The sequence below is a fragment of the Pristiophorus japonicus genome, chromosome 23 (assembly GCF_044704955.1).
Source record: "Pristiophorus japonicus isolate sPriJap1 chromosome 23, sPriJap1.hap1, whole genome shotgun sequence".
Taxonomy (NCBI): Eukaryota; Metazoa; Chordata; class Chondrichthyes; family Pristiophoridae; genus Pristiophorus; species Pristiophorus japonicus.
This window is the reverse complement of record NC_091999.1, coordinates 57,610,488-57,622,912: the sequence shown is the minus strand read 5'-3', so window position 1 is coordinate 57,622,912 and position 12,425 is coordinate 57,610,488. Positions and strand designations below refer to the sequence as shown.

Here is a 12,425-nt window from a genome sequence, read left to right as displayed (position 1 = left end):
CACCCGAGGGTGCAGACGGAGCTTCAATTTAACATTTTATCCGAAAGTCAACAGCTTCAACAATACAAAATTCCCCAAATACTGCATTTGAGTGTCAGCCAAGATTATATGCTCAAGTCTCAGGAGTTGGACTTACACACACAACCTCCTTATTCAGTCGAGGATGCTGCCACTGAACCAAAGCCGATACCAAAGTTCACATCCGTATTATTTTCCCCAAGTCTTTTTATAAAGTTTCAGGACATACAGAAGTAATATTCAACATTGTAAAAATGCTTCATCCTGGTCGGGGAATTGAAGGCCGACCTCGCGCGTGACAGAGAGGGATATTAACTAAGACACGAATGAGGAGCTGACGGGTGTGGATTCTGTCAGTGCAGGAATCGAGCTGTGAACAGAAATGGACACCATGAGAAGTAGACAGGCACATTGAGAGACAGAGATAAACCGACAAACAGGGAGAGACAGACAGCAAGATAGAGACAACGTGAGACAGAAAGTGTGAGACTGAGAAGGAGAGGCAGACTGAGTGAGAAAAAGACACAAACACACACACATACAGATATAAAGAGAGAGAGGGAAACAGTGAGAGAAAGACAGTGATAAAGACAGTAACAAGGAGAGAGACAGATGAAGAGTGAGCGACAGATAGAGATATATGCAGAGATATAAACAGAAAATGATGGAAATACTCAGCAGGTTAGAGACAGGAACGAACAGAGACAGGCAAATAGAGACAGACAGGTCGAGACATAGACAGACAGAGATGATGGGAATGAGAGAGACAGTCAGACAGAGAGACTGAGAGAATCCCACTGGAACCTTCCGAATGTACTAGGGGACTGTGGGTCTCGTGAGAATGAGGAACTGAAAGATATCCTTATTGGCGGGAAATTGTGTTGGGGAAATTGATGGGATTAAAGGCCGATAAATCCCCGGGTCCTGATAGTCTGCATCCCAGAGTACTTCAGGAAGTGGCCCTATTAATAGTGGATGCATTGGTGATCATTTTCCAACAATCTATCGACTCTGGATCAGTTCCTATGGACTGGAGGGTAGCTACTGTGATGGCACTTTTTAAAAAAGGAGGGGTAGAGAAAGCGGGTAATTCTAGACCGGTTAGCCTGACATCAGTAGTGGGAAAAATATTGGAATCAATCATTAAGGATGAAATAGCAGCCCATTTGGAAAGCAGTGACAGGATCGGACAGAATCAGCATGGATTTATGAAAGTGAAATCACGCTTGACGAATATTCTGGAATTTTTTGAGGATGTAACTAGTAGAGTGGACAAGGGAGAACCAGTGGATGTGGTGTACTTGGACTGTCAATAGGCTTTTGACAAGGTCCCGCACAAGAGATTGGTGCACAAAATCAAAGCGCATGGTATTGGGATTAATGTACTGACATGGACAGAGAACTGGTTGGCAGACAGGAAGCAGAGAATCGGGATAAACGAGTCCTTTTCAGACTGGCAGTAAGTGACTAGTGGGGTGCCGCAGGGCTCAGTGCTGGGACTCCAGCTCTTTACAATATACATGAACAATTTAGTTGAAGGAATAGAGTGTAATATCTCCAAGTTTGCGGATGACACTAAACTGGGTAGCGGTACGAGCTGTGAGGAGGACGCTAAGAGGCTGCAGGGTGAATTGGACAGATTAGGTGAGTGGGCAAATACATGGCAGATGCAGTATAATGTGGATAAATGTGAGGTTATCCATTTTGGGGGCAAAAACACGAAGGCAGAATATTATCTGAATGGCGGAAGACTAGAAAAAGTTGAGGTGCAATGAGACTTTGGTGTTATGGTTCATCAGTCACTGAAAGTGGGCATGCAGGTACAGCAGGCGGTAAAGAAGGCAAATGGTATGTTGGCCTTCATAGCTAGGGGATTTGAATATAGGAGCCAGGAGATCTTACTGCAGTTGTACAAGGCCTTAGTGAGGACACACCTGGAATATTGTGTTCAGTTTTGGTCACCTAGTCTGAGGAACTACGTTCTTGCTGTTGAGGGAGTGCAGCGAAGGTTCACCAGACTGATTCCAGGGATGGCAGGACTGTCATATGAGGAGAGATTGGATCAACTAGGCCTTTAATCACTGGCGTTTAGAATGATGAGAGGGGATCTCATAGAATCATATAAGATTCTGACGGGACTGCACAGGTTAGATTTGGGAAGAATGTTCTCGATGTTGGGGAAGCCAGAACCAGGTGACATAGACTTAGGATAAGGGGTAGGCCATTTAGCAGTGAGATGAGGAGAAACTTCTTCACTCAGAGTTGTTGACCTGTGGAATTCCCTGCCACAGAGAGTTGTTGAAACCATTTCATTGGATATATTCAAGAGGGAGTTAGATATGGTCCTTACGCTAAAGTTGATGAAGTGGTATGGAGAGAAAAACAGGAAAGGGTAACTGAAGGAATGATCAGCCAATATTCATATTCAATGGCGGTGCAGGCTCGAAGGGCCTAATGGCCTACTCCTGCAGTTATTTTCTACGTTTCTATGTTTCAAAAACAGAAAATGATGGAAATACTCATCAGATTAGAGATAGGGACAAAATTAGACAGGCAAAGACACGGACAGGGATGATGGGAAAGAGAGAGACAGTCAGACAGAGAGTCTGAGAGAATCCCATTGGAACAGAACTGGACACCGTGAGAAAGAGACAGATTGAGAGACAGAGACAAACAGAGAACCAGGCACAGAGAGAGTGTGTCAGAGAGAGGCAGACTGAGGGAGACAAAGGCTCAAGCACACAAACACACACACAGTTCTCTAAAGAGAGAAAGGCAGAGACTGAGATACACAGATCCATTTCACAATTTCATTTCATGATCGGCTTAGAGTGTCACAGAGTTACAGATTCAACCGATGAAAATCCGGTATCACTGGGCAGGATGGGAAAAATCTGTGAAATTAAAGAGATTCTTGGATTGGGGTTCGAATCCACGTGGGAAAAACCCATTGAATTTTAAAGCCTACGCCTTAACCACTCGCCCATCCTGGTCCTTGTAGCGTTTGGATTCTGTCTCTGTGAGAATGTGGGCTTCAGCTCCACCCCTACAGCAACACACACACAGACACATCGGGTTTCAGTGAGCATTTACGAAAATTTTTAGTAATATTGACACAGGCGCAACTCTCCTATTCTTTTTCGACTAAGGCTCTGGGAACTTTCACATCCACCCGAGGGTGCAGATGGAGCTTCAATTTAACATTTCAGCCGATGGTCAACAGCTTCAACAATGCAAAATTCCCCAAATACTGCATTTGAGTGTCATCCAAGATGATGTGTTCAAGTCTCAGGAGTGAGACTTCCACACACAACCTCCTGATTCAGTCGAGAATGGAGCCACTGAACCAAAACCGATACCAAAGATCACAACCGTATTATTTCCCCAAGTGTTTTGAAAAGTTCCGGGACGTACCAATTTCATGGTGATGATTTCCACAGACAGTTGCATATACACAGGGACATACATACAGATAGAAATACACAGACACGCGCACACACAATAACCAAAAATATACACGCATCAACATAGAAACATATAAATTACTTGCAGGAATATGCCTTTCGGCCCTTCGAGCCTGCACCACCATTCAATAAGATCATGGCTCATCATTCAACCTCAGTACCCCTTTCCTGCTTTCTCTCCATACCCCTTGATCTCTTTAGCCGTAAGGGCCATATCTAACTCCCATTTGAATATATCTAATGAACTGGCCTCAACAACTTTCTGCGGTAGAAAATTTCACAGGTTAACCACTCTCTGAGTGAAGAAGTTTCTCCTCATCTCGGTCATAAATGGCTTACCCCTTATTTTTAGACTGTAATTCTTGGTCTCAAACTCCCCAGCAATGAGAACATTCTTCCAGCCTCCAATCTCGTCAGAATTTTATATGTTTCTGTGAGATCCCCTCTCATTCTTCTAAACTGCAGTGGATACCAGCCCAGTTGATCCAGTCTCTCCTCATATGTCAATCCTGCCATCCCGGGAATCATGCTGGTGAACCTTCGCTGTACTCCGTCAATAGCAAGGACGTCCTTCCTCAGATTCGGGGACCAAAACTGAACACAATATTCCAGGTGTGACCTCACCAAGGCCCTGTACAACTGCAGTAATATCTTCCTGCTCCAATACTCAAATCCCCGAGCTATGAAGGCGAACATGCCATTTGTTTTCTTCACCGCCTGCTGCACCTGCATGGCAACTTTCAATGACTGATGTACCATGACACCCAGATCAAGATATACACAGGTTGCCTTAGACAAATAGATGGATAGACAGGCAGGGTCACTGAGGCTACTTTGGCTGGTTTTTGCGTTTTTCTATCCGTGTGTATCGTGAATACTGCAGATTAATGAAAGTAAGAAAACAGCGGCTGCATCGAAAGATGTGGGACGTTGCTCTATCTATCTCAGAATCAGTTTTGCAGTAACGTGGTTAAATTGTAAAACAGAATGAAATATGCTGAGAAACATAGTCGGCAGGATTCAAAACTGCGCAGAGAAACCCCGATGGATTTTCTGTCTATTGCCTTACCCACTCGGCCACGACTACTGGCTCGCTGCATCATTCAATGTTACTCAGATAAAACTCAGTCATCCATCTCTGTGCAGCAAACGGCCACAGAATCCGGAAAAAGTCTCCGTTTGCTAAAAATCTGGAAGAGGCAATCTCCTCTTACTGTATTTGTACTGTTCTATATTGCTCTGGAACTTTTTAATATGAATCAACACCAAGAAACAAGTAAAATTCTGCATTTTGTAAATGCTGCCACCGCGTCGGGAAGTAGAACCACGGTCTCCGGCGGAACAGGCGGGGATACTCAGCACGATACTAACGAGCATGAGTTCTATCAGAGCAGGAAGCGAGCTGTGAATGGAACTGGACACCATGAGAAGACGACAGACACATTGAGAGACAGAGACAAACCGACAATCAGGGAGAGACTGACAGCGAGATAGAGACAATGAGAGACAAAAAATTTGAGACTGAGAAGGAGAGGCAGACTGAGTGAGAAAAAGACTCAAACACACACATATACAGAGATGTGTGTGTGTGATCTATAAAGAGAGAGGGAAAGAGTGAGAGAAAGAGAGTAATAAAGACAGTGACAAGGAGAGAGAGAGCGACAGATAGAGAGTGTCAGAGATAGAAACACTAATGCTGGAAATACTCAGCAGGTTAGAGACAGGAACTAACAGAGGCAGGCAAAGACATGGACAGACAGAAATGATGGCAAAGAGAGAGCCAGTCTTACAAAGAGTCTGAGAGAATCCCATTGGAACAGAACTGGACACCGTGGGAAAGAGACAGAGACACAGGAACAGACAGAGTGAGTCAGACTGAGAGCGAAAAACACACAAACACAAACACACCTCTCTAAAGAAAGAGAGAGGCAGAGACCGAGCGACACCGATACATTTCACAATTTCATTTCATTATCGGCTCAGAGTGTCACAGAGTTGCACATTCAACAGATAAAAGTCGGGTATCACTGATGAGAATGGGAGGAAATCCGTGTTAAATTAAAGAAGTAGCAGGAGTCAGCTACGAGAACACGCGGGAAACATCCCATTTAATTTTAAGGCCAACGCCTTAACCACTCGGCCATCCTGGTCCTGTCAGAATATGGATTCTGTCTCTGTGGGAAACTGGGCTTCAACCCCACCCCCACAGACACACATACCTGGAGGCTTTCAGTGAGCATTTACGAACATTTTTAGTAATATTGACACGGGGGAAACTCTCCTATTCTTTTTCGAGTAAGGCTCTGGGACCTTTCATATCCACCCGAGGGTGCAGACTCAGCTTCAATTTAACATTTCATTGAAAGTCAACAGCTTCAACATTGCAAAATTCCCCAAGTGCTGCACTTGAGTGTTAGCCAAGATGATATGCTCAAGTCTCAGGAGTGCGACTTGAACACACAATGTGTTGAGAATGCTGCCACTGAACCAAAGCCGATACAAAAGTCCACAACCGTCTTATTTTCCCCAAGTCTTTTTTATAATTTCCAGGACATACCAAATTCATGGTGATGATTTCCACAGACAGTTGCACACACACAGAGACATATATACAGATCGACAGACACAGAGACACACCCACATACAAAACCAAAAATTTACACGCACCAATGGACATGCACAGATGCCTTCAACATATAAAGGGATAGACAGGCTGACTCACTGTCGCAACTTTTACTGATTTTTGTGTTTTCCTATCCGTATGTATCGTAAATATTGCAGATTAATAAAAATGAGAAAAAATGTCAGTGTTGAAAGGTGTGGGACGTTATACCATCTATCTCAGGATCAGTTTTGCAAAGTTCTGGTTAAATTGTGAAATGGAATGAAAAAATGCCGAGAATCGTAGTGGACAGGCTTCCAAACTACGCAGGGAAAACCCAATGGATTTTTAATCCATCGTCTTAACCACTCGGCCACTTCGAATGCGACTCTGTCTTCTTAAACATTACACAGAAAAAACTCAGTCATCCATCTCTGTGCAGCAGACGGCCAAAGAATCCTGCAAAAGTCTCCGTTTACTAAAAATCTGGAAGAGGCAATCTCCTCTCCGCGTATTTTTCCAGTTAAATATGGCTCTGGAACTTTTTAATATGAATCTCTACCAAGAAACAGAAGTAAAATTCTACATTTTGAAACACCTGCCTTCCAGTCGGGGAATTGAACCCCGGTCTCCCGCGTGACAGGCGGGGATATTCACCACTATACTAACGAGGAACTTACAGATAGCTGCTCTGTCAGAGCAGGAATCCAGCAGTGCACAGAACTGGACACCATGAGAAGTCGACAGACACATTGAGAGACAGAGACAAACCGACAAGCAGGGAGAGACAGACAGCGAGTTAGAGACAACAAGACTCAGAAAGAGTAAGACTGAGAAGGAGAGGCAGACTGAGTGAGAAAAAGACCCAAAAGCATACATATACAGAGATGTGTGTGTGTGTGATCTATTAAGAGAGAGAGGGTAAGAGTGAGATAAAGACAATGATATGGAGAGAGACAGATGGAGAGAGAGCGATAGAGACTAAAACAGAAAATGATGGAAATATTCTCAGCTTACAGGCAGGGACTAACAGAGACAGGCAAAGACATGGACAGACTGAAATGATGGGAAAGAGAGAGCCAGTCAGACAAAGAGTCTGAGAGAATCCCATTGGAACAGACGTGGGCACCGTGAGAAAGAGACAGATTGAGAGACAGAGACAAACAGAGAAACAGGGACAGCCAGAGTGAGTCAGACTGAGAGAGACAAAGACTCAAACATAAAAACACATACACAACTCTCTGAAGAGAGAGATGCAGAAACCGAGCGACACAGATACATTTCACAATTTCATTTCATTATCGGTTCAGAGTGTCACATTGTTACAGAAAATTGCTGATTCAACCGATGAAAATCCGGTCTCACTGATCAGAATGGGAGGAAATCCGTGTTAAATTAAAGAGATACCAGGAGTGGGGTACGAACCCACGCGGGAAAAAAACATTAAAATTTAAGGCCAACGCCTCAACCACTCGGCTATCCTGGTCCTGTGAGAACCAGGATTCTGTCTCTGTGAGAATCTGGGCTTCAACCCCAACCCCACATACAAACACATACACATCGGCTTTCAGTGAGCATTTACGAACATTTTTAGTAATATTGAGACGGGGGCAACTCTCCTATTCTTTTTCGAGTAATGCACTGGGAACTTTCATATCCACCCGAGGGTGCAGACGGAGATTCAATTTAACATTTCATCCGAAAGTCAACAGCTTCAACATTGCAAAATTCCCCAAGTGCTGCACTTGAGTGTTAGCCAAGATGATAATGCTCAAGTCTCAGGAGTGCGACTTGAACACACAAACTCCCGATTCAGTCAAGAATGCTGCCACTGAACCAAAGCCGATACAAAAGTTCACAACCTTATTATTTCCCCCAAGTCTGTTTTATAAGTTCCAGGACATACCAAATTCATGGTGATGATTTCCACAGACAGTTGCACATACACAGAGACATATATAGAGATAGACAGACACAGAGACACACAAACACATAACCAAAAATGTGCACGCACCAACGGGCATGCACAGATGCCTCAGACATCTCGAGGGATAGACAGGCTGAATCACTGTCGCAACTTTGACTGATGTTTGCGATTTTTGAAACGGATGTATCGTGAATATTGCAGATTAATAAAAATGAGAAAAAAATGTCAGTGTTGAATGATGTGGGAAGTTATTCCATCTATCTCAGGATCAGTTTGGTAGAGAACCGGTTAAATTGTGAAATGGAATGAAAAATGCTGAGAATCGTAGTCGGCAGGATTCGAACATTCGCGGGATAACCCAATGGATTTCTAGTCCATCGCCTTAACCACTCGGCCACGACTACTGTGTCTCTGTGTTTTTAAACATTACTCAGAAAAAACTCAGTCATCCATCTCTGTGCAGCAGAGGCCAAAGACTCCTGAAAAAGTCTCCGTTTGCTAAAAATCTGGACGAGGCAATCTCTTCCACCTGTATTTTTACAGTTCTGTATTGCTCTGGAACTTTTTAATATGAATCTCTACCAAAAACAAAAGTAAAATTCTACATTTTTAAACAACTGTTTCCCCGTCGGGGAATTGAACCGCGGTCTACCGTGTGACAGGTGGGGATACTCACCACTATACTAACGAATTACTGACAGGTACCATCTCTGTCAGAGCAGCAATCGAGCTGTGCACAGAACTGGACACCATGAGAAGTCGACAGACACATTGAGAGATGGAGACAAACCGACAAACAGGGAGAGACAGACAGCGAGATAGAGACAACAAGAGAGACAGAAAGTGTGAGACTGAGAAGGAGAGGCAGACTGAGTGAGAAAAAGACTCAAACACATACATATACAGAGATCTGTGTATGTGTGATCTATTAAGAGAGAGAGAGGGTAAGAGTGAGAGAAAGAAAATGATAAAGACAGGGACAAGGGAGGAACAGACACAGAGAGAGATAGAGACTAAAACAGAAAATGATGGAAATACTTCTCAGCTTACAGGCAGGGACTAACAGAGACAGGCAAAGTCATGGACAGACCGAAATGATGGGAAAGAGAGAGCCAGTCAGACAAAGAGTCTGAGAGAATCCCATTGGAACAGACGTGGGCACGGTGAGAAACAGACAGATTGAGTGACAGAGACAAACAGAGAAACAGGGACAGACAGAGTGAGTCAGACTAAGAGAGACAAAGGATTAAGCATACAAACCTCTCTAAAGAGAGAGAGAGGGAGAGGCAGAGACCGAGCGACATAGATACTTTTCACAATTTCATTTCATTATCGGTTCAGAGTGTCACATAGTTACAGAAAATTGTTGATTCAAAGGATGACAATCCGATATCACTGATCAGAATGGGAAGAAATCCGCGTTAGATTGAAGAGATAGCAGGAGTGGGGTACGAACCCACGCGGGAAAAATAATTCAATTCAATTTTAAGGCCAACACCTTAACCACTCGGCTATCCTGGTCCTGTGAGAACCTGGATTCTGTCTCTGTGAGAATCTGGGCTTCAACCCCAACCCCACATACAAACACATACACATCGGCTTTCAGTGAGCATTTACGAACATTTTTAGTAATATTGACACGGGGGCAACTCTCCTACTCTGTTTCGAGTAATGCTCTGGGAACTTTCATATCCACCCGAGGGTGCAGACGGAGATTCAATTTAACGTTTCATCCGAAAGTCAACAGCTTCAACATTACAAAATTCCCCAAGTGCTGCACTTGAGTGTTAGGCAAGATGATATGCTCAAGTCTCAGAAGTGCGACTTGAACACACAAACTCCTGATTCAGTCGAGAATGCTGCCACTGAACCAAAGCCGATACAAAAGTTCACAACCTTATTATTTCCCCCAAGTCTTTTTTTCAGTTCCAGGACATACCAAATTCATGGTGATGATTTCCACAGACAGTTGCACATACACAGAGACATGTATAGAGATAGACAGACACAGAGACAGACACACACATAACCAAAAATGTGCACGCACCAACGGGCATGCACAGATGCCTTCGTCATCTCGAGGGATAGACAGGCTGAATCACTGTCGCAACTTTGACTGATGTTTGCGATTTTTGAAACGGATGTAGCGTGAATATTGCAGATTAATAAAAATGAGAAAAAAATTTCAGTGTTGAAAGGTGTGGGACGTTATTCCATCTATCTCAGGATCAGTTTGGCAGAGAACCGGTTAAATTGTGAAATGGAATGAAAAATGCTGAGAATCGTAGTCGGCAGGATTCAAACCTGCGCGGGATAACCCAATGGATTTCTAGTCCATCGCCTTAACCACTCGGCCACGACTACTGTGTCGTTGCCTTTTTAAACGTTACTCAGAAAAAACTCAAGCACGCCAAGGTCCCTCTGTTCCTCTACACTTCTCAGTGTCCTACCATCTATTGTTTATTCCCTTTCCTTGTTCGCCCTCACCAAATGCATTACCTCACACTCCTGCGGATTGAATTCCATTTGCCCCTGCTCTGCCCACCCGACAGGTCCATTGATACCTTCCTGCAGTCTACAGCTTTCTTCTTCATTATCAACCACACGGACAATTTTCGTATCATCTGCAAACTTCGTAGTCATACCCCTTACATTCAAGTCTAAATCATTGATGTATACCAGAAACATCCTTCCAGGCACAAAAACACCCATTGACCATTAACCTTTGCTTGCGACCTCAGCCAATTTTGGATCCAAGTTGCCACTTTGCCTTATATCCCATGGGCTATTACTTTCCTGACCAGTCTGCCATGTGGGATCTCATCAAAAGCCTTGTTAAAATCCATATACACAACGTCAAACACAACACCGTCATCGACCCTCCGTGTGACCTCCTCAAAAAATGCAATCAGGTTAGTCAGACACGACCTTCCATTAACAAATCCGGACTGAATGTCCCTGATTAATCCCGGTCTTCCTGAATGAAGATGTATCCTGTCGCTCAGAATTTGTTCCAATAATTGAAAGTACAAATTGGGGGAACTGAATTTTATTTTGTCATGCTATCGAGATTGGGGCCAGAGGGACAATAAATAATAATAAATAAATTATTTTAAAAATCGGTGATCAGACCTGCAGTATGATCAAAATCTCCAGATAACGCAAAAATGGGGAGCGTGGGGCTCTGTGCAGAGGATTGTAAGTGAGCTCAGTCTGAATGCACAGGTTTGTAAATGGGCTGGATGGATGGCAGATGAAATTTAGTGCAGAGAAATCTGATGCAACACATTTTGGAAGAAAAATGGAGGAAATGTACATTAAATGGTAACATTTTAAAAGGAGTGGAGGGGTAGAGAGATTTGGGGATGTAAAGGTCGAGCTAATCCCTTGTCTTATTAATTAGCAAGTTCCAGCGTCCAGTGTTAGCAACTTTAATACCTTAATAAGAAATATAAGATGAGCAGTTTCTCAGTCATCCACCGTATCATATACTGATCCAGCAATCAGAGTAAAGATGCAAGTCCCGCGTGTCCACAGTAACTGACACCAGGTCAGCCCGCTGGATGGAACCTCGGGCGCCCTGAGCTTGATCTCCGGTGTCTCCAGTCCCCACTGCCCCCTTACATCAGTCTCCCCTCACTTTTATACCCTGCACTGATCCACCTCTGGCACCGGACTCTTCTTTGTCTTCTCTGCTGGGTTTGGGCAGGAAGTGAGGAAAAGACAGCTGGAACTTCTCTAATCTGTGATTTACAAGGACACTTTCCCTGGTTCCCAGCACTTACTTTTCTTCAGTAATTTTCTCATTATCCCTAAACTACCTTGCCTGCTTTTAGTTCTTATAGTTTCACAATTATAGGTATAAACATCTCACATTATAATCTAATCTATTCTATTACTCACACTGGTTTAAGCTTGGAAGAAGCACTGAGGGTAGCAAGGGCACAGAATGTCCTCTGGGTGGGGAACTTCAATGTCCATCACCAAGAGTGACTCGGTAATACCACTACTGACTGAGCTGGTCGAGTCCTGAAGGACATATCTGCCAGACTGGGCCTGCAGCAGAGGGTGAGAGAACCAACACGAGGAAAAAACCGACTTGACCTGATCCTCACCAATCTACCTGTCGCAGATATGAACAATGACGGACAGGTAAAGACCATCGGGTACATCGAGCCTGTCCCACATGGAGCTGCCTCTGTCTATGACAGCATTGGTAGCAGTGACCACCGCACACAGTCATTGTGGAGACAAAGTCACACCGAACACACTCTCAAATGTGTTGTGTGGCACCATCACCGTGCTAAACGGGATAGATGCAGAACAGATCGAGCAGCTGAAAACGGGGCATCCTCAGGGTGCTGTGGGCCATCAGCAGCAGCAGCATTGTATTCCACCACAATCTGTAACCTCA

At 44.0% G+C, this 12,425-nt stretch overlaps 1 protein-coding gene and 1 non-coding gene across 2 annotated transcripts in view; one reads left to right on the top strand and one right to left on the bottom strand.

Annotated features, from left to right (window-relative positions):
- The window catches only part of LOC139235556 (zinc finger protein 235-like), a 247,839-nt gene that overhangs the window by 30,386 nt on the left and 205,028 nt on the right, over positions 1-12,425 (top strand). The gene's annotated exons all lie outside the window — the stretch shown is intronic.
- On the bottom strand, positions 10,295-10,375 carry trnas-aga (transfer RNA serine (anticodon AGA)). The gene has a single exon. It is a non-coding gene; the product is annotated as a tRNA-Ser (tRNA).